Genomic DNA, 27160 nt, shown 5'->3' with positions numbered 1-27160 from the left:
ACAGAAAGTTGTTGAGGCCAATTCACTAAATATATTCAAAAAGGAGTTAGATGTAGTCCTTACTACTAGGGGGATCAAGGGGTATGGCGAGAAAGCAGGAATGGGGTACTGAAGTTGCATGTTCAGCCATGAACTCATTGAATGGCGGTGCAGGCTCGAAGGGCCGAATGGTCTACTCCTGCACCTATTTTCTATGATTCTATGAGTTCCTGACCACCGCCCCCTCCCCCCCCCCGAGTTCTTGACCTTATCCCCTCCGAATACCTGACCCTCTTTCCCACCTCCCCCCATCCCTATGAGCTCCTCTGACTCCCCCCTCTGAGCTCCTCTCTGCCATTGCCTCTGAGCTCCCCCCTCCCGAGCTCTTCGCTCCTCCTCCTCTGATCTTCTCCTGTCTCTGATCCCCTGTCTTCTCCTCTTTCCCTCCTCCCCGCCCTCCCCTCACTCCCCTCTGATCTCCCTCTCCTCTCCTTGCTCCAATCTCCTGACCACCTCCCTAAACATGTGCAGCACAAACAAGCCAAAACTTCAGCCCGGTGTCTTGAAGCCCGGGCCTGCGCTCTAGGACCAGTATTCTCAAGTCCAGCTCAGATTGGGGCTGGCTTTACAGGTGTCATTTGTATACCCATACACACCAACGTAGAAAATAATGGAAAAGCTGACAACTCAAAAAACAACAGCCAGCTGAAAAATGGTCCTGAGTAAAAGCCTATGACCAAGGCCACGGAATAAGTTGCATTCCTTTGCATTTCATTGGATTTCAGAATTTTTATTAGTGTTTTGGGATCACATTCTGAAATTCAGTTTGTTTTTTGTGAAAGCTGAATTTCAATATCCTCATTTGCAACATGCTAAAAGGACTGATTACATTGGGCATGCAGTGGAACATGATTTTGTCATAACTTAAGCTATACACAATATCCCCCCTTCCCCAATATAGGGCTGGAACATTGAGGGATGTTGGTATGGTGGTAAACGATACAAAACTGAAGTTTTTGTAGTGATGCTTTTCATCAGGTGGGTACAGATAAACCCTCACTGCTTCATCATGTGTATGTGAGACAGAAGTCTATTTGTGTTCCTTCAGTCTGAGAAAAGACTTGCACTCATTAGTGGACAGGAATGGGATCAGAGCCTGAAAATCTCAATTAGTCAATTATTCAATAACGCCATGCGACTACCAGTAAACTAAATGGACCTTGGTCTTTTTTCATCAAGCAATTCCTACGTTCCTAACTAAATTAAGACTGCCACGTTGTAGTTCTTTGAATAATTTTGCAGTAAATTACACTAGAGAGCACCTTTTAATAATGGAGTTTCTGGAGTACATAAGAAGATAAGAACTAGGAGCAGGAGTAGACCACCTGGCCACTTCAGCCTGCTCCGCCATTTAATAAGATCATGGCTGATCTGATCATGGACTCAGGTCCACTTCCCTGTCCGCTCCCCATAACCCGCTATTCCCTTATCACTCAAAAATCTGTCTATCTCTGCCTTAAATATATTCAGTGACTCAGCTTCCACAGCTCTCTGGGGCAGAGAATTCCATAGATTTACAACCCTCTGAGAAGAAAAAAATCCTCCTTATCTCAGTTTTAAATGGGCGGCCCCTTATTCTGAAATCATGTCCCCTAGTTTTAGTTTCCCCTATGAGTAGAAATATTCTCTCTGCATCCACCTTGTCGAGCCCCCCACCCCCCGCCATTATCTTATATGTTTCGATAAGATCAGCTCTCATTCTTCTGAACTCCAATGAGTATAGGCCCAGCCGTCGTCGGAGGCAGAGCGGCAGTCGGGAGTTCACTGGTGAGGCCTACAAAAGGCACAGCAGGGAGTCCGGGGAGCAACATCGAGGAGGAGGTGGAGTGGCAGTCGGGAGTTCGATGGTGAGGCCTACAAAAGGCACAGCAGGGAGTCCGGGGAGCAACATCGAGGAGGAGGTGGAGCGGCAGTCGGGAGTTCGATGGTGAGGCCTACAAAAGGCGTAGCGGGGAGTCTGGGGAGCAACGTCGAGGAGGAGGTGGAGCGGCAGTCAGGAGTTCGATGGTGAGGCCTACAAAAGGCACAGCGGGGGGTCCGGGGAGCAACGCCGTCGGAGGTGGAGTGGCAGTCAGGAGTTCGATGGTGAGGCCTACAAAAGGCACAGCAGGGAGTCTGGGGAGCAACGTCGAGGAGGAGGCAGAGCGGCAGTCAGGAGTTCGATGGTGAGGCCTACAAAAGGCACAGCAGGGAGTCTGGGGAGCAACGTCGAGGAGGAGGCAGAGCGGCAGTCAGGAGTTCGATGGTGAGGCCTACAAAAGGCACAGCAGGGAGTCTGGGGAGCAACGTCGAGGAGGAGGTGGAGTGGCAGTCAGGAGTTCGATGGTGAGGCCTACAAAAGGCGCAGCGGGTATCCGGGGAGCAACGTCGAGGAGGAGGCGGAGCGGCAGTCAGGAGTTCGATGGTGAGGCCTACAAAAGGCACAGCGGGGAGTCCGGGGAGCAACGTCGAGGAGGAGGTGGAGCGGCAGTCAGGAGTTCGATGGTGAGGCCTACAAAAGGCACAGCGGGGAGTCCGGGGAGCAACGTCGAGGAGGAGGCGGAGCGGCAGTCAGGAGTTCGATGGTGAGGCCTACAAAAGGCACAGCGGGGAGTCCGGGGAGCAACGTCGAGGAGGAGGCGGAGCGGCAGTCGGGAGTTCGATGGTGAGGCCTACAAAAGGCACAGCGGGGAGTCCGGGGAGCAACGTCGAGGAGGAGGCGGAGCGGCAGTCGGGAGTTCGATGGTGAGGCCTACAAAAGGCACAGCGGGGAGTCCGGGGAGCAACGTCGAGGAGGAGGCGGAGCGGCAGTCGGGAGTTCGATGGTGAGGCCTACAAAAGGCACAGCGGGGAGTCCGGGGAGCAACGTCGAGGAGGAGGCGGAGCGGCAGTCGGGAGTTCGATGGTGAGGCCTACCGGTGCAGCTGCAGCAGGGAGGCAAAAAAGAAGTAGAAAGAAATCGAAAAGTAACGTCACAGCCAAGGGGGTAAGTGATTGGCTGGTGATTGGTGAGTCGTTTTTCTTTTTCTTTTCTTTATCAGTAAGTAACCTTTAGTATTGTTGTTGCCAATTTAAGTGTATCTAAGGGTTAAGTCATCGCAGAAGAGCTTGGGCATGTGTTATGCTCCTCCTGTACGACGTGGGAAGTCAGAGACGCCTCCGGTGTCCCTGATGACTACGTGGGCGGGAAGTGTATCCGCCTCCAGCTCCTGATGGACCACGTTACGGAATTGGAGCTGCGGGTGGATTCACTCTGGAGCATGCACGATGCTGAGAATGAAGTGAATAGCACATTTAGTGAGTTGGTCTTATCGCAGGTAAAGGGTCCACAGCCAGATAGGGAATGGAAGACCAATAGGAAGAGTAGTGCAGGGAACCCCTGCGGTCATCCCCCTGCAAAACAGATACACTGCTTTGGGTACTGTTGAGGGGGATGACTCATCAGCGGGGAGCAGCAGCAGCCAAGTTCATGGCACCATGGCTGGCTCTGCTGCACAGGAGGGCAGGAAAAAGAGTGGGAGAGCGATAGTGATAGGGGATTCAATTGTAAGGGGAATAGATAGGCATTTCTGCGGCCGCATTCGAGACTCCAAGATGGTATGTTGCCTCCCTGGTGCAAGGGCCAAGGATGTCTGAGAGCGGGTGCAGGACATTCTGAAAAGGGAGGGTGAACAGCCAGTTGTCGTGGTGCATACAGGTACCAACGATATAGGTAAAAAATGGAATGAGGTCCTACGAGACGTATTTAGGGAGCTAGGAGTTAAATTAAAAAGTAGGACCTCAAATGTAATAATCTCAGGATTGCTACCAGTGCCACGTGCTAGTCAGAGTAGGAATCGCAGGATAGCTCAGATGAATACATGGCTTGAGCAGTGGTGCAGAAGGGAGGGATTCAAATTACTGGGACATTGGGACCGGTTCTGGTGGAGGTGGGACCAGTACAAACCAGATGGTCTGCACCTGGGCAGGACCGGAACCAATGTCCTAGGGGGAGTGTTTGCTAGCGCTGTTGGGGAGGAGTTAAACTAATGTGGCATGGGGATGGGGAGCTATGCAGGGAGACAGAGGGAAATAAAATGGAGTCAGAAGCAAAAGATAGAAAGAAGAATAGTAAAAGTGGAGGGCAGAGAAACCTAAGGCAAAAAGCAAAAAGGGCCACATTACAGCAAAATTCTAAAGGGGCAAAGTGTGTTAAAAAGACAAGCCTGAAGGCTCTGTGCCTCAATGCGAGGAGTATTCGGAATAAAGTGGACGAATTAACTGCGCAGATAGCAGTTAACGGGTATGATGTAATTGGCATCACGGAGACATGGCTCCAGGGTGACCAAAGCTGGGAACTCAACTATCAAGGGTATTCAGCATTTAGGAAGGATAGACAGAAAGGAAAAGGAGGTGGGGTGGCCTTGCTGGTTGAAGAGGGAATTAATGCGATAGTAAGGAGGGACATTAGCCTGGATGATGTGGAATTGGTATGGGTGGAGCTGCGGAATTCCAAAGGGCAGAAAACGCTAGTGGGAGTTGTGTACAGACCACCAAACAGTAGTAATGAGGTTGGGGACAGCATCAAACAAGAAATAAGGGATGTGTGCAATAAAGGTACAGCAGTTATCATGGCCGACTTTAATCTACATATAGATTAGGCTAACCAAACTGGTAGCAATGCGGAGGAGGAGGATTTCCTGGAGTGTATTAGGGATGGTTTTCTAGACCAATATGTCGAGGAACCAACTAGAGAGCTGGCCATCCAAGACTGGATGATGTGTAATGAGAAGGGTCTAATTAGCAATCTAGTTGTGCGAGGCCCTTTGGGGAAGAGTGACCATAATATGGTAGAATTCTTTATTAAGATGGAGAGTGACACAGTTAATTCGGAAACTAGGGTCCTGAACTTAAGGAAAGGTAACTTCGATGGTATGAGGCGTGAATTGGCTAGAATAGACTGGCAAAGGATACTTAAAGGGTTGACGGTGGATAAGCAATGGCAAACATTTAAAGATCACATGGATGAACTTCAGCAATTGTACATCCCTGTCTGGAGTAAAAATAAAACGGGGAGTGTGGCACAACCATGGCTAACAAGGGAAATTAAGGATAATGTTAAAGCCAAGGAAGAGGCATATAATTTGGATAGAAAAAGCAACAAACCTGAGGACTGGCAGAAATTTAGAATTCAACAGAGGAAAACTAAGGGTTTAATTAAGAGGGGACAATAGAGTATGAAAGGAAGCTTGCAGGGAACATAAAAACTGACTGCAAAAGCTTCTATAAATATGTGAAGAGAAAAAGATTAGTGAAGACAAACGTAGGTCCCTTGCAGTCGGATTCAGGTGAATTTATAATGGGGAACAAAGAAATGGCAGACCAATTGAACAAATACTTAGTTTCTGTCTTCACAAAGGAAGACACAAATAACCTTACGAATGTACTAGGGGACAGTAGTTCTCGTGAGAAGGAGGAACTGAAGAATATCCTTATCAGGCGGGAAATTGTGTTCGGGAAATTGATGGGATTGAAGGCCGATAAATCCCCGGGGCCTGATAGTCTGCATCCCAGAGTACTTAAGGAAGTGGCCCTAGAAATAGTGGATGCATTGGTGATCATTTTCCAACAGTCTATTGATTCTGGATCAGTTCCTATGGACTGGAGGGTAGCTAATGTAACACTACTTTTTAAAAAAGGAGGGAGAGAAAATGGGTAATTATAGACTGGTTAGCCTGACATCCGTCATGGGGAAAATGTTGGAATCAATCATTAAGGATGAAATAGCAGCGCATTTGGAATGCAGTGATAGGACTGGACCAAGTCAGCATGGATTTATGAAAGGGAAATCATGCTTGACGAATCTTCTGGAATTTTTTGAGGATGTAACTAGTAGAGTGGACAAGGGAGAACCAGTGGATGTGGTGTATTTGGACTTTCAAAAGGCTTTTGGCAAGGTCTCGCACAAGAAATTGGGGTGAAAAATCAATGCACATGGTATTGGGGGTAATGTACTGACGTCGATAGAGAACTGGTTGGCAGACAGGAAGCAGAGAATTGGGATAAGCGGGTCCTTTTCAGAATGGCAGGCAGTGACTAGTGGAGTGCCACAGGGCTCAGTGCTGGGACCTCAGCTCTTTACAATATACATTAACGATTTAGATGAAGGAATTGAGTCTAATATCTCCAAGTTTGCGGATGACACTAAACTAGGTGGCGATGTGAGCTGTGAGGAGGACGCTAAGAGGCTGCAGGGTGACTTGGACAGGTTAGGTGAGTGGGCAAATGCATGGCAGATGCAGTATAATGTGGATAAATGTGAGGTTATCCATTTTGGGGGCAAAAACACGAAGGCAGAATATTATCTGAATGGCGGCAGATTAGGAAAAGGGGAGGTGCAACGAGACCTGGGTGTCATGGTTCATCAGTCACTGAAAGTGGGCATGCAGGTACAGCAGGCGGTGAAGAAGGCAAATGGTATGTTGGCCTTCATAGCTAGGGAATTCAGGGAGGTCTTACTGCAGTTGTACAGGGCCATAGTGAGGCCTCACCTGGAATATTGTGTTCAGTTTTGGTCTCCTAATCTGAGGAAGGACGTCCTTGCTATTGAGGGAGTGCAGCGAAGGTTCACCAGACTGATTCCAGGGATGGCTGGGCTGTCATATGAGGAGAGACTGGAACAACTGGGTCTTTATTCACTGGAGTTTAGAAGGATGAGAGGGGATCTCATAGAAACATATAAGATTCTGACGGGACTGGACAGGTTAGATGCGGGAAGAATGTTCCCCATATTGGGGAAGTCCAGAACCAGGGAACATAGTCTTAGGATAAGGGGTAGGCCATTTAGGACAGAGATGAGGAGAAACTTCTTCACTCAGAGAGTCGTTAACCTATGGAATTCCCTGCCACAGAGAGTTGTTGATGCCAATTCATTGGATATATTCAAGAGGGAGTTAGATATGGCCCTTACGGCTAAGGGGATCAAGGGGTATGGAGAGAAGGCAGGAAAGGGGTACTGAGGGAATGATCAGCCATGATCTTACTGAATGGCGGTGCAGGCTCGAAGGGCCGAATGGTCTACTCCTGCACCTATTTTCTATGTTTCTATGTAACCTGGAGTCCCTACTTGAGAGCTATTTACTGAGCTACAGATGGAATATAAAGAAAAATTATAAATCATTAGGAAAAAAATATTTTATTTTATTCTCAACCTAAAGGACTGATAAGCTACCTGTTTCCAGGTCTTAGATTGTACTCTACTGCTGGAGATTGTGTGACAGCAGCCCAGGTATTTTGCCTTCCAGTTTCCCATCCCTCTCTTTGAAGGATTGGCTAGTCCCCACTTGACTGCTACTGCCTTCCTGATGCACAATATAGTGGATGAGATCAGGAAATTACCTTATGCAGCTTCTGTTGAAGCTGGAATATATAAACTAACCAAACCAATGCTCGTAATTGTAGTTTGAAATAGTTTATTGACTCTCAAGTTTTTAATGTTATAAAGCAACATTGTGCCAGTTAATTTTTAATCATGCCTTTTTACTTACTTGTATAAATAGAATTAGCAATACCAGAGTAAATAGTTTATTAAAGCAAAAATAAAATAAATTGTTACACTTTGTACATTATTAAATCACACTTTGTATATTATTAAATCACACATTATATATTATTAAATGGAATATCACGTTTTCTCTATATAATATTGATATTATTATAAGAGTGCTTCAGCATTGCTGATTGGTCAGTGCAAAATAGTCACCACAAACCAGGTTGTATTAACTACTATTCAATCTCAAAGCATGACACATGGGAAGTCAACGCAAAGTATAGTCTGGGGTAAAGTCAGAATATTTGGAGCAGGGATGAGGGAGAGCTGTGATTTAGAGCTTAGACAATCTAGGAAGGTAGAGCATTATTAGGCAAGGTCGAGGTAGAATGGAATGGGGGAAGGAAGAATAAAGTAGAAAAAGGAGGCTGGGAGCAATGATGATGGTGCCAGAGGCACCATTAATGGAAGGGAGAATGAACGATGCCCAATCCAATCCTTGACTGAAAAATTCCTTCAAAAAATCTGTGAAAAATGTATTTAATTTATATTTGTGAAAGTTAAATATAAAAAGCATGTTTTTAAAAAGTTCATGCGATGAGTGCAAACTGGGACAGAGACCTGATCGCACGATATGGGGGGGGGAGGCGAGAATGGAGGGTGGCCGGCAGCAGTGACGGGCCCACAGGCCTGATCCTTCTAAACTGGAGGGAGTATTCCCTTCAAAAAAGACAAAAAACCCTTTAATTTTTCTCACAGCGACATTTAAAAAATGTCATGATGGCAGCAGTGATGATGGGGTTGGAGGCTCGATGAAAGTATGAGTTGCAGGAAATGGAGTATGGCCACAGCGTGTAAACAGGGTTTCCACCGCACTTCCGATGAAGTTACAGCAGTGGAGTGGGAGAAGCTCCAAGGAAATTCCGCTTCTGGTTATTTCTCTTTTTTCAGACCTTAAAATAACTTGGAGAGATTGTTTAACAAGTAGAGAAGTCAAACACCTGGCAATCCAGAAAAACTTTCAGCTACAATAATTAGCCTCAAATTGACCTTGGGAACTCATTTCCCCATCTGAAGTAGTTGAGCAATGATCTTCAAGGAACAGGCCAAGTTAGCATCACATTACATTACAAATGCGCTGCAGGTCCCAGACTATCGGCGAATAACACCACAGGAGATCAGCTAATGAATAAGAGTTTTGTTTTACATATTCTTGTAAACAGCAGAAATGTTTGCTGCTTTGGTAAATACTTAAGTAATGCACTATAACATTTTAATGGAAAATGGTTGATTTCCTATGAAATTGCACTTGTTCAAAAAAAAATTGTGTCTCTCTTCCTACAATTCTGCTCTCCCACTTTCTATTTTTTTTATGTCCCTCTCTCTGTTTGTCTTCCAATATTTCTCCTTCTTTGCATGGCTCTTGCATTTTCTCTCATTGCTGTCACTGCACATTTCTGTTTGAGCTTTTTTGTCACTTGTTTAGTTTTGCTCTTTCTATAAGTATGTCCTTTTCTTTGACCCCTCTTCTGTATGCCTCCTGCTGTTTCCTGTAGGCCTCTCACACACATTCCTTTATTTATCCATTAAACTTGTATATTTTACCTATTTTTTAAAGGGTAGGGTATACTGAAAATGGTAGCCAATATTTATTTGGTTGGAAGTTGGTAGTTGGGCCAAATGGGAAAAGGCTGTCACACGTGGGGCTGAGACAGAGCAAGGTGCAGAAAGGCCAGGTTTGGTTTGAGAAGGAGTGGTGAATCTGGAGTTGCAACCTTAAGGCTAGGCCAGATGATCTTCCTCTTTAAGCACAAGCGAATGTCAAGGTAGATTTAGAGCTGAGACCCTGACTGGTACTGCTGTGCATGGAAATCATTACAGCATGCATGGGTAAGAAACTGGTGAGGATTGGCTTGGGTGGGATTGGGGAGACTGGGATTAGAGATTAGGGTGGAAGGGGAACAAGTCAGAGGGAGTGAGGCAGAGTATGAAGCTGGAATGTGGAGGGAATTCGGTGGAATCCAAATGTGGGGTGGGGACGGACGCAGCAGCTAAGCAATTAAATCTGGAAGGGAAGTGGTGAGGGGCGAGGGTGGTGCGGTGTTGTGATGCTGGCCTCTTTGTATTTTGAGGCCAAGGTGTATTTCCTTCATCTGAGTTGGGAACATAACAGTGCTTTTTTGTTGACCAGGGGAACAAGTTTTAAGAACATGCATTGACTTGGTATCATGACGGGCAGATCTGATGCAGAGTGATGATCCTGCTTCTCCATTTAAATTTTCTGGAAGCCGCAGGAACAGCACTCGTAAAATCTACTGATCCGCTAGTCCTGTAGTTGAGGGAGTTTGTACGCCTGCTTAAACCTGTGACCCCATTGTACAGCAGCACCCCAATGTGAAATAAATTGGGGGCGGAGAATAGCAAGAGTGGAGCCTGGAGCCATGCGACACAAGGGTTGGATGCAGGGAGAATATTCGGAGTGCAAGCTACTGCTTGGGAGAGTCGGATCTAAAGCTAAGAAAATCAGGGCTGCAACAAAACTACTGAGAGGGTGAGGATGGTTCTTCGTGGGAGGGATGGAACAGAGCTGAAGCACTCATGGTAGGACAGGGAGTGAGCAGAGCAGAGGCCGAGACCACTCCCAGGAACGCAGCAGAGGAACTGAGATTGGGTCCCGAAGGGAAAAGAGATGTGGTAAAGTTAATAAATTGTCTGGACTGGAAAATTGATGAGGGGAGGGGAGTGAAGAGAATGAAACTATAAAGGTGACTGAGTTAAATTTCCGCTCCCCCCCCCCCAACAATATGATTGGTTTGTGCTGACCACATGGACAATAAGACCACGTGGTAAGCAAGGACCAATTGTCAATGTTGGAGCACTCAGTGCTGAATACCCATAGTATTTCAGACAAACAATGTTTAATATAGATAGTACATAAATTCACAGAAGTACTTTTACCAGCGCCAGCATCACAAAATATATTACCATACAAGCTAAGACCTGTTAATAAAAGTATATTACATTGTAGAAATCCTAAATAAGAGTGTCATGCCTATTTAAAATAAATGTAAACTGATATTACAGTTCATCCAGAATAATTATTATTTTGTATATGCAGAGAACATGCTTTAAGATATCATTGATTCTTCGTCAATATTCCTCCAAGATCCAAAATATTGAAAATAAGTTCTTGAGTTGTGTGTGACACTGTATGACTCAGTCTTGTAAGTAGTCTGTAGTCAAAGCAAAACTTAGTAAATTATTGCAGGATAAACATATGTAACTAGTTCTAAAAGTAGAAAGAAGAAAAGATATAAACGGAGGTTAAGTTATTTTGTAGCTTTTGGGAGAAGCAGTAAATTTTTCTGTTATTAGATGGATGCTTGTACTGGCAAAGGAACACTTTTCCTCTTCTCGTGAAAGAGGAAAAGTGTTCCATTCCGATTACAAGTATCTATCTGACAACAGAAAAATTTACTACTTCTTCCAAAAGCTGCAATTAACTTAAAGATTTCCGAATTAGGTACAGTGTAGGCCAGATGCAGAGTAAACCTCTTCCTTCTCTTCCTCAATAAGTGTCTTAACGTCAACATAAGAAAGGCACCTGCTAGTATTTTAATGTGACTTATTTTCCATTTCCCACACCATTCTATTGATTGAGATTGCCAGTTTAATGCCACATAATTTTGTGCTGTGGATCCTTGACTACTAACACCAGATGAGACTGTAAATTACTTATGAGCTTTAGCAAAATCAGACTTTTATTCAAGTATACAATAGACATATATACCACTAAGGTAGGCAAACTAATTGATTTAAATCACCTACCTTCCATATGTAATATAGTGGAGATTCTATGGGCCCAAGTTTCCACATGATTTGCGCCTGATTTTTAGGAGCAACTGGTGGAGAACGGACTATCTTAGAAATCGCAATTCTCCACATTTTTTTTCTGCAGTTCTAGTCAGGTAGAACAGTTCTAGTTTGGAACAGAATTTGGATCAGGCCACTGATGCCTGATTTGAAAGTTTCCACAGTGAAAATGTACTCCAAACTAAAGTAGAATGGAGCAAGTGAAGATATTTGTAGAACTGAAAAAACCTGTTCTACACATTAAAAAATCAGGCGCAGGTTACAAATCAGGCGTCCAGAACGAGGTGGGGGGGGGAGGGGAACTCATTAAATTCTACAATAAATCCTTATTTATACTTATACAATTATTATACAAATAAATCCAACCTGAATAAACATTTATAAGCAAAGAAAAGATTAAATAAACCATCTTCCTACCTGTGTGAAAGTGCTTCAGCCAGGGAGAATTCTGCAGCAAGCGTCACAAAACGAGGGAGCCGACCGAACCCGGGCGGGAGGGAGGGGAGGAGGGAGCCGATCGAACGCAGGGGGATGGAGCCGACCGAACGCGGGGGGGCGGGGGGAGCCGACCGAACGCGGGGGGGGAGGGAAGGGAGCCGACCGAACGCGGTGGGGGGGGGAAGGGAGGTAGCCGACCGAACGCGGGGGAGGGGGGGAAAGCGAGAAGGCTGCAGGAAGCCTCAAAAATTGAGGAGCCATTTCCCGACGGCAAAAGGGGGAGGTCGTCGGGAAACGGCTGGCTCAACTTTCTGAGGCTTCCTGCACCCTTCTCACTGCTACAAGAAGCCTCAGTGCTGATGTGCTGATGGCAGTGTACTTTTATAAAAAAATGTTCAAAAACTAAACAGCTACAAAGAACTACAAAAATGGCCGAGTGCCAATGTTTTTTTCACACTGAGCATGTGCGAATGTTCCAACGTGCACGCGCAGCGTTGCCGGCAGGAAAAAAACTAATTTAAATAGTACCCGCCCCCTCCCACTTACAAAATCGGCGCGAGTGTAGGCTCCGCCCCCCTGGGCGCCGCGCCAGGCAGACAAGGAGCTGCAAAGCGCTCGAGAATCACGAGTTTTCTTTTAGGCGCCGTTTTAGGCGCGAAAAACAGGCGCCCAGCTCGGAGGGGCGCCCGTTTTTTTCCGTGTGGAAACTTGGGCCCATTATTCTGTCTGAAGAGATTGATGTGAAACTTTTCTATATCCAGTCAGCTTCTGTTCTTGCAGACTGTTCCGACTAATGTATCTGCAAGGCGGAATTTTCTGTACCTAGGTGGATTGGGGGCGGGGGGGGGGGGCGGACGGTCAGTGTGGCGGGTCGCGACTCCGTTGCTTCTTCCATCCCGCTGCAGAAAATGACTTTACGATAATGGGCCTGATTACCCAGCCCAATTAAATGGGTTGATGACGTCATCCATGACGCGTTTTAAGTCGGTATATTTAAACGTGCCATAGCCACATTGCATTTGAAGATTCATCAAGGAGTGTGCAGGCAGCACAGTGGAGGTTTTCATTGTCCAAACAGTTTGAGAGATGGCTGCACAGAGGCAGAGGTCTGCACCCAGGTTTTCTGATAACTCCCTCCATATCCTTGTGGAGGGAGTCAAAGCATGCAAGGTGTCCTCTTCCCTTCCAATGGGCGGAAGAGACCTCCCCAGGAGACAAAAGAGCCTGGCTCCAAATTGCAGAGGAGATTAACAGCATGAATGTGTTCAGGAGGACCTCGGTGCAGTGTCATAAAAGTTTCAATTATCTCATTAGATCTGGAAAGATGAGCACAAAGCCACACTCAACTTCCATCCTACTATACCTCTCATCACTCTGCCTTCCCAACCCTACTCCTGTACATCATTATTCATAGCAGCATACCTTGCAATGTCCACCCATCCCTCTCTCCCTATCTACATTATCACATCTCCATCTCACTAGCTATCCCTCACACTCACATTCATCCTAATGCAATCATATCAACTAACAATATGGAAGGAGCCCACTTGGCATTGCCACTTCAATCCAGCATAGTCTCCCTCTAAAGATGTAACCTATTCATTCCTTACACTCATTCCATCACTCTCACTCAACCTTCTTTTCTTTCCCTCCTTACAGGAGAAGAGAGCCCACAATAAGAGGGCGAGGGAGAGGACTGGAGGTGGGCCTCCATCATTTGTGACCCTCACAACAGCAGGGGAGGCTTTGTTAGAAGTCTCGGGAGCGGCCAAGCAGCCAGAGGTGGGGGACGGACAGAGGGGGACATCTTAGCAACCTGGTGACAGAATTACATATCATACAACTACATGGCATACATCAGTCACTAATATGGGGACTGATGTCATCAGCCACTGAATAGTCATCATATGCATAATGGTTTGCATAATGTGCATAATGTAAACCCATTGGGAGGAGAGACGCACCAACGTCAGTGTTCTCGATCGGGCCAGCATCGAAGCACTGACCACACTCGACCAGCTCCGTTGGGCGAGCCACATTGTCTGCTTGCCCTACACGAGACTCCCAAAGCAAGTACTCTATTCGGAACTCCTACAAGGCAGGGGAGCCCAAGGTGGGCAGAGAAAACATTTCAAGAACACCCTCAAAGCCTCCTTGATAAAGTGCAACATCCCCATCAGCATCTGGGAATCCTTGGCCAAAGATCGTCCTAAGTGGAGGAAGAGCATCCCAGAGGGCGCTGAGCACCTCGAGTCTCGTCACCGAGAGCATGCGGAGGACAAGCAGAAGGAGCGTGCAACAAACCAGACTCCCCACCCACCCTTTCCTTCAACCACTGTTTGTCCCACCTATGACAGAGACTGTAATTACTGTATTGGACTGTACAGTCACCTGAGAACTCATTTTTGGAGTGGAAGCAAGTGGAAGCGATTTCGAGAGTCTGCCTATGATGATGATGATGATGAATAGTTTGTGCACCCATTATATCTAGCTCATCTCTTTGCTCTCCACAGATCCATCCAGATCGCCTCCCCCACACCCCCCGCTCACTGTCCAAGAGAAAGAGCAAGACGATGACTCAGAGGAGTCTCCAGCCTCTCAGAGCGCAGCATCACCAGACAAGAGTGCAGAGACACACACCCTGGTGGGTCCAAAGCGAGATAGATTAGTTGTCACCTGGTCAGTCTCAATTCACAAGTGAGCAAGAGCAGATGGTGGAGACAGAGACAGCAGTGAACACTCCTCACCGGAGTGTGCAGGACGCTTCCATCTCTGCTCAGCTGCTACTAAACCTCGGGGTCCATCCAGAGAGGGGGTGATCCTGGAGGTGCAGCAAGAATTGCAGTAGGCTCTGACAGGTATTGCAAGAGCGATGTCTGCAAATGTTCAGAAAATGGAGTAGTCCATCTCTAACATGAGCACCACCATGTCGCAGGTGATGATGACTGTAGGCTCTTCCATGAATAGGATGGCCATCTGATGGACCAGCTACTGTGCCACTCACAGGAGCACATGCTAACTTTTTCTTTATTCGTTCATGGAATGTGGGCGTCGCTGGTAAGGCCAGCATTTATTGCCCATCCCTAATTGCCCTTGAGAAGATGGTGGTGAACTGCTTTATGGATGTGTTTATTTGTACTAACCGAAAAGCAGCCGTTTCTCTGATTGGCTCTCCATTATCATGATAACATAAGGACATAAGAAATAGGAACAGGAGTAGGTCATATGGCCCCTCGAGCCTACTCTGCCATTCAATAAGATCATGGCTGACCTGATCATGGATTCAGCTCCACTTCCCTGCCCGCCCCCCATAACCCCTTATCCCCTTATCGTTTAAGAAACACTCTATTTCTGTCTTAAATTTATTCAATGTCCCAGCTTCCATAGCTCTCTGAGACAGCGAATTCCACAGATTTACAACCCACTGAGAGAAGAAATTTCTCCTAATCTCAGTTTTAAATGGGCGACCCCTTATTCTAAGATCGTGCCCTCTAGTTCTAGTCTCCCCCATCAATGGAAACATCCTCTCTGCATCCACCTTGTCAAGCCCCCTCATAATCTTATACGTTATAAGATCACCTCTCATTCTTCTGAATTCCAATGAGGCCCAACCTACTCAACCTTTCCTCATAAGTCAACCCTCTCATCTCTGGAATCAACCCAGTGAACCTTTTCTGAACTGCCTCCAAAGCAAGTATATCCTTTCGTAAATATGGAAACCAAAACTGCACGCAGTATTCCAGGTGTGGCCTTACCAATATCCTGTATAGCTGCAGCAAGACTTCCCTGCTTTTATACTCCATCCTCTTTGCAATAAAGGCCAAAATTCCATTGGCCTTCCTGATCACTTGCTGTATGTGCATACTATCCTTTTGTGTTTTATGCACAAATACCCCCAGGTCCCGCTATACTGCAGCACTTTGCAATCTTTCTCCATTTAAATAATAACTTGCTCTTTGATTTTTTTCTGCCAAAGTGCATAACCTCACACTTTCCAACATTATACTCCATCTGCCAAATGTTTGCCCACTCACTTAGCCTGTCTATGTCCAGAGAATGAACCATTTATCCCAACTCTCTGTTTTCTGTTAGTTAGCCAATCCTCTATCCATGCTAATATATTATCCCCAACCCTGAGAACTTTTATCTTGTGCAGTAACCTTTTATGTGGCACCTTGTCAAATGCCTTCAGGATGTCCAAATACACCACATCCACTGGTTCCCCTTTATCCATCCTGTTTGTTACATCCTCAAAGTATTCCAGCAAATTTGTCAAACATGACTCCCCCTTCATAAATCCATGCTGACTCTGCCTGACCGAATTTTGATTTTCCAAATGTTCTGCTACTGCTTCTTTAATAATGGACTCCAACATTTTCCCAACCACAGATGTTAGGCTAACTGGTCTATAGTTTTCTGCTTTTTGTCTGTCTCCTTTTTTAAATAGGGGCGTTACATTTGCAGTTTTCCAATCTGCTGGGACCTCCCCAGAATCTTGGAAATTTTGGTAAATTACAACCAATGCATCCACTATCCCTGCCGCTACTTCTCTTAAGACCCTAGGATGCAAGCCATCAGGTCCAGGGGATTTATCTGCCTTTAGTCCCATTATCTTACTGAGTAGCACCTCCTTAGTGATTGTGATGTGTGAAGTTCCTACCGGCCCATAGCCCTTTGACTATCCACTGTTGGGATATTGTTAGTGTCCTCTACCGTAAAGATTGATACAAAATATTTTTTCAGAGTTTCTGCCATCTCCATGTTCCCCATTACTAATTCCACGGTCTCGTCCTCTAAGGGGCCAACATTTACTTTAGCCACTCTTTTCCTTTTTATATACCTATTGATCTATTGCTAATTGGTCCCCTTGGAGGATAAGCCACACCCTGATGTTCCTCTGGAATGTGTAACTGAAACCGCCCAGCCCAAGTTCTGATTGATTTTCCAATTTGTAATTCGATCCATTTTGACTTCAGAAGCCACAGAGGATAGATGTCCCCAAAAGTCACCAAGTTCCAGCCGAAGTCCCTTATCCCAGCACAAGTGCATCCGTCCACCAGCTGAAGACACTTACCCAAACGTAAGTGACCTTACGCAACCCCCCGCCATAGATGGGGCATTGTGTGCGGATTGTTAACAGGTTTATTGGGTATGAAGTGAATAGTGACAATGTCGTGGCTTCTGGATTTCATCCACCCCAATGATGTCCCTTGTAACGCACGCTCGGAGCTTGCACGCACTAGGGGTGTTGGAAGACCGTCTTCCTTGAGTTTCCTCTCTCCCCTCTGATCTCCCTTCCCCCACCTGTGTCTCTCCTCCCCCCGACCCCCGTTCTCGCTTTCCACCCCCCTCTCCCCCACCCCCCCGGTGCTCTCGCTCTCTCTCCCCATACCCCCCCCACCCCCGAGTCTCTCTCTCGCTCTCTCCCCAACCCCCCCAAGCTCTCTCTTCCTCCCCCCACCCGCCAGGCTCTTGCTCTCTCTCCGCCCCGTGTCTTGAAACCGAACTCTGTGATTAACCTTTTTAAACATATAAATGTACATGTAAAACACGAAAGCTGTAAATACCGACTTTCTGTAATCTGTAAGAACTTCTGGAGACTTATATTTAAAAGGCTTAATGTGAAACACGAAAGGCTGCGAATCTGTGCTAATGATGAGAAACCCCTGTAGAGATACCCCAATACAATAGACTGTAAGAAACCTTTTGGCTACGGGAGCGGATGGAATCCCTGCTGAGGCACTGAAGTATGGCGGAGAGGCATGACTGGCACGAATACCCGACCTCATTTCTCTCATCTGGAGGGAGGAAAGCATGCTGGGAGATCTTAGAGATGCAGTGATCGTGGCCATCTTTAAAAAAGGGGACAAGTCCGACTGCGGCAACTACAGAGGAATCTCCCTGCTCTCAACCACTGGGAAAGTCATCGCTAGAGTCCTCCTCAATCGTCTTCTCCCCGTGTCGCAGTGCGGATTTCGTCCCCTCCGGGGCACAATGGAGATGATTTTTGCAGCATGACAGCTGCAGGAAAAATGCAGGGAGCAGCACCAGCCCTTATATATGGCCTTCTTCGGCCTTTGACACTGTCAACCACGAGGGTCTATGGAGCGTCCTCCTCTGTTTTGGATGCCACCAAAAGTACGTCACCTTACTCCGCCTGCTCCACGAAGACATGCAAGCTGTGATCCTTACCAATGGATCCATCACAGATCCAATTCATATTCGGACCGGGGTCATGCAGGGCTGCGTCATCGCCCCAACCCTCTTCTCAATCTTCCTCGCTGCCATGCTCCACCTCACAGTTGATAAGATCCCTGCTGGAGTGGAGCTAAACTACAGAACCAGTGGGAAGCTGTTCAATCTTCGCCGTCTCCAGGCCAGGTCCAAGATCACTCCAACCTCTGTCGTCGAGCGGACGACGCCTGCGTTTGTGCACACACAGAGGCTGAACTCCAGGACACAGTCGACGTATTTATCGAGGCGTATGAAAGCATGGGCCTTACGCTAAACATTAGTGAGACAAAGCTCCTACACCAGCCTGTCCTCGCCGCACAGCACTGCCCCCCAGACATCAAGATCCACGGCGTGGCCCTGGACAACGTGGACCACTTCCCTATCTCGGGAGCCTCCTATCAACAAGAGCAGTCATTGATGATGAGATCCAACACCGCCTCCAGTGCGCCAGTGCAGCCTTCGGCCGCCTGAGGAAAAGTGTTTGAAGATCAATCCCTCAAAACTGTCACCAAGCTCATGGTCTACAGGGCCGTAGTAATACCCGCCCTCCTGTATGGCTCAGAGACGTGGACCATATACAGTAGACACCTCAAGTCGCTGGAGAAATACCACCAGCGATATCTCCGCAAGATCCTGCAAATCCCCTGGGAGGACAGACGCACAAACATCAGCGTCCTCGTCCAGGCCAACATCCCCAGCATTGAAGCACTGACCACACTTGATCAGCTCCGCTGGGCAGGCCACATTGTTCGCATGCCAGACACGAGACTTCCAAAGCAAGCGCTCTACTCGGAACTCGTCCATGGCAAACGAGCCAAAGGTGGACAGAGGAAACGTTACAAAGACACCCTCAAAGCCTCCCTGATAAAGTGCGACATCCCCACTGACACCTGGGAGTCCTTGGCCATTGACCGCCCTAAGTGGAGCACGTGCATTCGGGAGAGCGCTGAGCTCCTCGAGTATCGTCGCCGAGAGTATGCAGAAATCAAGCGCAGGCAGCGGAAGGAGCGTGCGGCAAACCAGGCTCCCTGCCCATCCTTTCCCTCAACGACTATCTGTCCACCCATTGTGACAGAAACTGTGGTTCTCATATTGGACTGTACAGCTACCTAAGAACTCATGCTAGGAGTGGAAGAAAGTCTTCCTCGATCCTGAGGGACTGCCTTTGATGATGATGAGACTGTAAGAAATGTTTTGTGTCGGAATGTAAAACCACACAAACTGAAATCAGCACAAACATTAATAGAAACCCCAACACAATAGAAGCAATACTGACTGTAAGAAACCTTTGTAGAAATGTAAACACCAATACTGACTATGTAAAATGCGAGAACTAGAATCAATGAGACACAGTGAGGTGCTAGACTACAGACAATAGCGACCAGTTTCCGAAGTGCTAAAGCGTGCTCAAGGAAGATATAGATCATCGATGAATCAAAAGAAGGATCGATGGTGTGGCAGGTAGCCATGGAAACAACATATGAGAAAAGGCAGGAACAAATCTCACAGACGACAGGGCAAGCAAACAGCAGTAGTCAGAGAAGGTGACCGGGTCAATCATCGGAAGTTGTGCTCCACAAACCCGTCACCACCAGGTCAATTGTGAGTGCGCAGAGAGACTGAGGCAGAGACTCAGTAAAGACGAGTGTGAACACAGCTGTCGTCATGGATTGATGACCTGGTCAGTCATCAGAAGACGCGCATCACGGCATGTCAGTGGACCACTGGGACGATCGTGAGCACGTAGTGAACTGAGGAACTGGTAACTATAACGTTGCTTAACAGATCAAAGGACAAACTGATAGGTGTAATGTTGATAACAGGTTGATCAGTACGCAGTAAAGACTGCCATGCAAAGTGGGAACTATACTTATTGGTGTCCTGTCATTATTTTCCAGAGTCGAACTCTGAGAAGTAGCCGGTAGTGTTAACTAATTGTTCTTGCCCGCTACAACTTAATCCAGGACTAACCCATTGTCCTACAAGTGTTGTTGGAGCTGCACCCATTCAGGCAAGTGTAAAGTATTCCATCACACTCCTAACTTGTATCTTGTAAATGGTGGAAAGGCTTTGGGGAGTCAGAAGGTGAGACACTCGGTGCAGAATATCCAGCCTCTGATCCGTTCTTTTTGCCACAGTATTTGTGGCTGGTCCAGTTATGTTTCTGGTCAACGGTGACCCCCAGGATGTTGATGGTGGGGGATTCTGCGATGGTAATGCCGTTGAATGTCAAGAGGCAGTGGTTAGACTCTCGCTTGTTGGAGATAGTCATTGCCTGGCACTTGTGTGGCGCGAATGTTACTTGCCACTTATCAGCTCAAGCCTGAATGTTGTCCACATCTTGCTGCATGTGGGCATGGACTGCTTCATTACCTGAGGAGTTGTGAATGGCACTGAACACTGTGCAGTCATCAGCGAACATCCCCACTTCTGACCTTATAATAGAGGGAAGGTCATTGATGAAGCAGCTGAAGAAGGCTGGGCCTAGAACACTGCCTTGAGGAACTCTTGCAGCGATGTCGTGGGGCTGTTATGATTGACCTCCAACCACCACAACCACCTTCCTTTGTGCTAGGTATGACTCCATCCAGTGGAGAGTTTTCCCTCTGATCTCCATTGACTTCAGTTTTACTAGGGTTCCTTGATGCCACACTCGGTCAAATGCTGCCTTTATGTCAAGGGCAGTCACTCTCACCTCACCTCTGGAATTCAGCTCTTTTGTCCATGTTTGGACCAAGGCTGTAGTGCCGAGTGGTTCTAGCGGAACCCAAACTGGGCATCGGTGAGCAGGTTATTGGTGAGTAAGTGCCACTTGATAGCACTGTTGACGATGCCTTGCATCACTTTGCTGATGATTGAGAGTAGAACCGGGTATGGTAGCATAATGGTTATGTTGCTGGTCTAGTAACCCAGAGGCCAGAACTAATAATCCAGTGACGTGAGTTCAAATCCCCCCCACGGCAGCTGGGGGAATTTAAATTCAGTTAATTAAATAAATCTGGATTTAAAAATTAATATCTGTAATGGTGACCATGAAATTACCGGATTGTTGTAAAAACCCATCTCGTTCACTAATCTCCTTTCGGGAAGGAAATCTGCTGTTCTTATCTGATTTGGCCTATATGTGACTCCAGACTGACTCTTAAATGGCCTAACAAGCCACTCGGTTATACCAAACTGCTCTGGAAAACAATAATAAGAATAAAACTGGATGGACCACCCGGCATTGACCTTGGCACTGGCTTTGGGTATGACAACGGACCTGGAAAAATAGCGCCGTTCCTTCATCGTCGCTGGGTTAAAATCCTGGAATTCCCTCCCTAATAGCACTGTGGGAATAACCTCACCACACAGACTGTAGTGGTTCAAGAAGGCGGCTCACCACCACCTTCTCAAGTGCTATTAGGGATGGGCAATAAATGCTGGCCTTGCCAGCGATGCCCACATCCCAGGAATGAATTTAAAAAAATATTTATATAGTGCAACATTTATAACGTCAAACATCTCAGGTCTTCATATAACAAGGCATGAGCATTAATACTCCTGTTCCCACAAAAACATTTTTTTTTACCTTTTCCCAAGTGACCTCCAGCACTCCCATTAGGGACCACTTGATGCCTGGTACAACCGGGATCCTGATCCCAATTTGTATATTTTAACAGTCTCCTGCCTGTTTTGGGTGGGAGTGCTCGGCACCCATTTAAAGGCCTGGCTGAATCAAGCGGGCAAATGGGTGTCCAAGGAGCCCACCAGGTTTTCCTTTGTTGGTTTCCCATTTTTCAGGCCTGCAGTTGAAAATCCCCCTCTATGATTCTATGATCACAAATGGTTTTAGCATAGTTGTTTCACGGACGATCTCTTTACTCTTTGGAAATCTTCTATTGCCTTATAATCTCAGCATCTGTGCTATGTTGACATTTTGTGGGTTGTACAATGGGATCTTGAACCATAGTTTTAGAACATAGTTATGATCCACTCATTATCCTGCTCAAACAAACCAGGCACGCATGACTGACTAAGGATAAAGAACTTATGTGTTGATACCAAGTACTGCATATTAATTTGAGGATCATTTTCTGGGAATTGCAGGCTACCTGTAATTAACAATAAGTTTACAACAAGCCCCAGATACTGCATATTATTCATATCTTGAAAGCAAGTAGACACGATGCTCGAAAATTCAGTACCTCAGGATAAAACATCATTGTGCTGAACCTATGTTCAAAAATGGCATTAAATGGAAGGTAAGTTAGTCCAAAAATAGTTCTCCCTTATAAATAATCTAGCCCACTTCAGGACTTAAGTACATAATCAAGGGCGACACTAACATAATACTGAGAGATTGCTACACTGTCGGAAGTTCTGCCTTCGGATGAGACATTGAGCTCTTGTTTCAGTTGTTTGAGTGGATATTAACGATGTCATGATACATTTGAAGAACAGCAGAAAGTGTCCAAATGTCTAGGCTAACATTCATCCCTTAACCAACATCACCAAAACAAAATAACCTGGCATTTATCTAATTGCTCTTTGTAGGACCAGCTGTATTGGTACCTATATTTATTACACTTCAAAATAATTCTTGGTGCTGAAGCATTTTGCGATATTTCTCAGAGATTTGTTGAGATGCTATGTAAATGCAATGTTGCCATTACAGAATATTTGGATTTAATTTTTGTAACAGTAAGATCACCAATTTGAGAAGATGGAATGAATTCATTGAGGGTTGGAGATTCTTCATATACTAGAGCTAATACCTTCTATTTTGGCATAGCTTAACTGCAGGTTCTTTCAGTATACATGGGGTGAATTTCCGTGGGGATCTCCCACCATTTACATTGGTTTTCTATGGTTTCCTCAGCTTTCAGTAGACAAATGGGAGAACCTCCATGGAAATTCACTGTCAGAATATGTTTCTACTGCTATAAGTTTTTGTTTCCTGATGTTTGAGTTGCTGAACAGAATATGCGAATGCAAAGTTTATATGTGTTACAGGATGTTTTCAGCACAATAAACAAAAACAGTATGCCATACTTACCACATAAATTATGACCGTGAATGTAACCAGCAGCAGAACACTAATTATGACAATGATGGCTATAATCCAAATTTCCATTGACAATGCTGCTTTACTTGCTGTAGTTGATACCACTGTTAGGGTTGGCACCTTCGTTTCTGCAGAAGCAAATTGCAGTTAACCACAAGTATAGCCTATTGTCATGAGAGAGCTCGAGTGATTAATTTTTAGAATCATAGAATGATTACAGCACTGAAAGAGGCCATTCGGCCCGTTGAGCCTGTGCCAACTCTCTGCAAGAGCACTTCAGCTAGTCCCACTCCCCCGCCCTTTCCACGTAGTCCTGCAATTTTTTTCCTTCAGGTACTTATCCAATTCCTCTTTTGAAAGCCATGATTGAATCTGTCTCTACCACCCTTTCAGGCAGTGCATTCCAGATCATAACCACTCGCTGCGTAAAAAAGTTTTTCCTCATGTTGCCTTTGGTCCTGCTGCCAATCACCTTAAATCTGCGTCCTCTGGTTCTTGACCCTTCGCTAATGGGAATAGTTTCTCTCTATCTACTCGGTCTAGACCCCTCATGATTTTGAAAGTGAAAGCATTTTTAAAAGTGTGTGCATTACACCATGTGGCTGCCTGAACCAATGGGGTCAATGGGGTCAATGGGATTCAAATGGAATATTTCCCAGTGGCTGGAGGTGTACCTGACACAAAGGAAGATGATTGTGGTTGGAGGGCAGTGATCACAGACCCAAAGCATCACTGCAGGAATTCCTCAAGGAAGCATCCAAAGCCCAACCATCATCAGCTACTTCATCACTAATCTTCCCTCTATCATATGGTCAGGGATGGGGTTGTTTGTTGATGATTCCACAGTGCTCAGCTCTACTCACTAATCTCCCAATAATGAAGCAGCCAATGCAGCCTGACCCTGGAAAACACACAGGCTTGAGCTGACAAGTGCTAGATAACATTACGCGGCACATAAATGCATGGTAATGACCATCTCAAATAAGAGAAAGCCCAGCCATCTTGTTTTAATCTCACTAAAAAAATAGATGATACAGTCATTATCACATTGCTGTTTGGCTGTTTGTGGGAGCTTGCTGTGCACAAATTGGCTGCCGCATTCCCTGGATTACAACAGTGACTACACTTCAAAAGTACATTATTGGCTGTAAACTCTTTGGGACGTCCTAAAGTCATGAAAGGCACCATGTAAATGTAAGTCTAAATTGCACCAAGATCACTGAGTCTCCCACTATTATGATCTTTGGGGTTACTGTTGTAAAGAAGCTGAACTAAACTAGCCAGATCAGTACTGTTGCTATAAGAGCAGGGCAGAGGACTGAGAAGTCTGATGAGTGGCTCATTTCCTGATCCATCAAAGCCTATTAACCATGTACAAGGCTCAAGTTAGGAGTGTGATGGAATACTTACTACTCACCTGGATGGGTGCAGCTGCAACAACACTCAAGGAACTTGATGCCATCCAGGATAGAGCAATTCATTTGACACCTCTGTCACCATGCTCAATATCCACACTCTTCATCACAAGCACACTGCGGCTGCAGTAAAATGTTCTACAGGTTGTACTGCAGCAACTCTGCAAAGTTAATTCGACAACATCTCGCTACCTTGTACTCTACCACTGAGGACACGTGTAACAATGTTGTGGGAACACCCTCCAAGTCACACGCCATCACCATCCTGACATAGATCATCGTCGCTGGATCTATGTCCTGGGATTCCCTACCTAAGATCCTTATGGGAGCATCATCACCCAAGGACTGCAGTGGACTCAGGATAATTAATGATGGGCAATATATGCAGCCTTGCCAGCATGACCGACATTAATTTTTTATGGAAAGGTACTAGGAACAGAGAAACCTTCGAGTTTGTCAAGGACAGAAATGATAAAGGAGTGAGACAAAGTGTGGGGGGGTGCGGGGGGATTAGTTTGTAGGTTTGGACTTTGTTACGAAGCCATGAAGCTTTTAAGCATGAGGATAAAAATTTAAATTTTGAGGTGTTTATGGACTAAGTGAACAAGGACAAAGTGCTGGGTGAGCTGGACCCATGCTGATTGAGCACAGAGTAAAGTTAGAAATGCATTACATGATTTGAATGCAAATGACTGTGTTGAGAAGAATAAAAATATTGGAGGATAGAAATGAAACTGTTTGAGCTGCAGGTGAGAGTGCTGTAAATTTTGCAGAAGAAGAGACATTTGGAATGAGGAACAGTATAAGAAAGACAAGTAAGTAATAAATGCTTTTTGACCATAATTTGTCTAATGCTGAATTTAATTATTGCTTGCGTGAAGTTGGTGTTGTTCTCTGTGTGGAGCAAAGAATTGAAATTGTAGCTGACTCTGTGGAGGGTGATTTAGGTATTGATGTTGCAAAAACCGATGAAGGCTTTGGATTTGGGCTTGTGTCCACTATAAATGGGAAAGGAGAGGCAGGATAACCAACAGAATGTCAGAACGTGTAGCAAGCAATAAGTGGTCCTTGGGGATTATTGATTAGAGGCAGAATGTAGTCATTACATACCTGACGTAATTGTTGATGATTTACTTGTTGCTGCCGTTGTTTCTGATGTCATTAGAGCAGAAGATCCTGTAAAAGGAAGAAAGCTTTATAATTCACAGTGAACATGATAATGTGTTTTAAGACAAACCAAAAATGTAGCTAAATACTATTGTGAATGTGGATGCAGCTGAGAGTGACAGAGTAGCAGTTATGCCTCCTGTACAAATTAAAGCAATAGAGATATTTGCAGGAAGTTCTGAGCAATGATGATAAGAAAGAAACCATGTTGAGAGCCACTGAGTATCGGTAGAATTGATTATTGCTTATCTGAGGTTACTGCTGTTGATCCAGTGTGGGATGGAGATGAAACTGTTGTAGTTTGCATTGACTTTGTGCTCAGTGATTCTAATATTGTAAAATCATATAAATTTATGACAAAGAAGGAGGCCATTCGGCCCATTGAGTCTGCACCGGTCAAAAAAGTGCTCGCCAGCCTAATCCCACTTTCCAGTTCTTGCTCCGTAGCCTTGAAGTTTGCGCCACCTCAAGTACATATTTACTTTTTATATGTAATGAGGATTTCTGCCTCTGCCATCCTTTTAGGCAGTGAGTTTCAGACCACCACCACCCTCTGGGTAAAAGAAAATATCCTCAACTGCTCTCTAATCCTTCTACCAATTACTTTAAAATTATTGCTCCCTGGTGGTTGACCTCCCCGATAAAGGAAATAGGTCTATCTAAGCCTCTCATAATTTTATACACCTCGAATGAGTTTCCCCTCAGCCTCTTCTGTTCTAAAGAAAACAACCCCAGCCTATCCAATCTTTCTTCATTCCTAACATTCTCAAGTCCTGGCAACATGCTTGAAAATCTCCTCTGTACCCTCTCCAGTGCAATCACTTCTTTCCTGTAATGAGGTGACCAGAACTGTATGCAGCACCCTAGCTGTGGCTTAACTAGTGTTTTATACAGTTCCAGCATAACCTCTCTGCTCTTATATTCTATGCTTTGGCTAATAAAGGAAAGTATCCCGTATGCCTTCTTCACCACCATAAAAACCATTGTAGTTGTAGACGGAGAGGAATCTATTGGGTTTGCAGTTCAGCCAACGTGCAGAAACATTTTGAAGTGTGAGAATGATATTGATGAAAGCGTGTTGTCATGTATCTTACATTATTATATATAACCGTATCCTAACATGCTATACATGACTGTAATAAGATATGACCTGTAACCACCAGCATACCTTACCACCAGGGGTGCACTTGCAAGAGACAGGTATATAAGGACAGGTCTCAGGCAAGTGCAGCATTCCAGAGCTGTGAAATAAAGGTGCAGGTCCAGAGTGACCTTGACTTTACTACATGCCTCGTGTGAATCTGTACTGAGGGGACAGGACTTTACACCCGTGGTATTCGAAATTGAGATCGTAGGTTAAGTTTAGTTTTTACTTACGTGGAGTAGGTGTTGGCGTCTGTGTCAAGGGCTGATGTGAAACTGATGATGTGTCCGTTGACC

The 27160-nt window shown here is 45.6% G+C and overlaps 1 long non-coding RNA gene across 1 annotated transcript; it reads right to left on the bottom strand.

Moving 5' to 3' along the window:
• Positions 1 to 23213: 23213 nt before the first annotated feature.
• Positions 23214 to 27160, bottom strand: LOC139231258 (uncharacterized). The gene is made up of 3 exons (XR_011587999.1): positions 27098 to 27160; positions 25664 to 25729; positions 23214 to 23266 (listed from the first exon to the last, which is right to left on the bottom strand). It is a non-coding gene; the product is annotated as an uncharacterized lncRNA (long non-coding RNA).

The sequence above is a fragment of the Pristiophorus japonicus genome, chromosome 2 (assembly GCF_044704955.1).
Source record: "Pristiophorus japonicus isolate sPriJap1 chromosome 2, sPriJap1.hap1, whole genome shotgun sequence".
Lineage (NCBI taxonomy): Eukaryota > Metazoa > Chordata > Chondrichthyes > Pristiophoridae > Pristiophorus > Pristiophorus japonicus.
The sequence above is the reverse complement of the archived record's forward strand: the minus strand, read 5'-3'. Positions and strand labels throughout refer to the sequence as shown.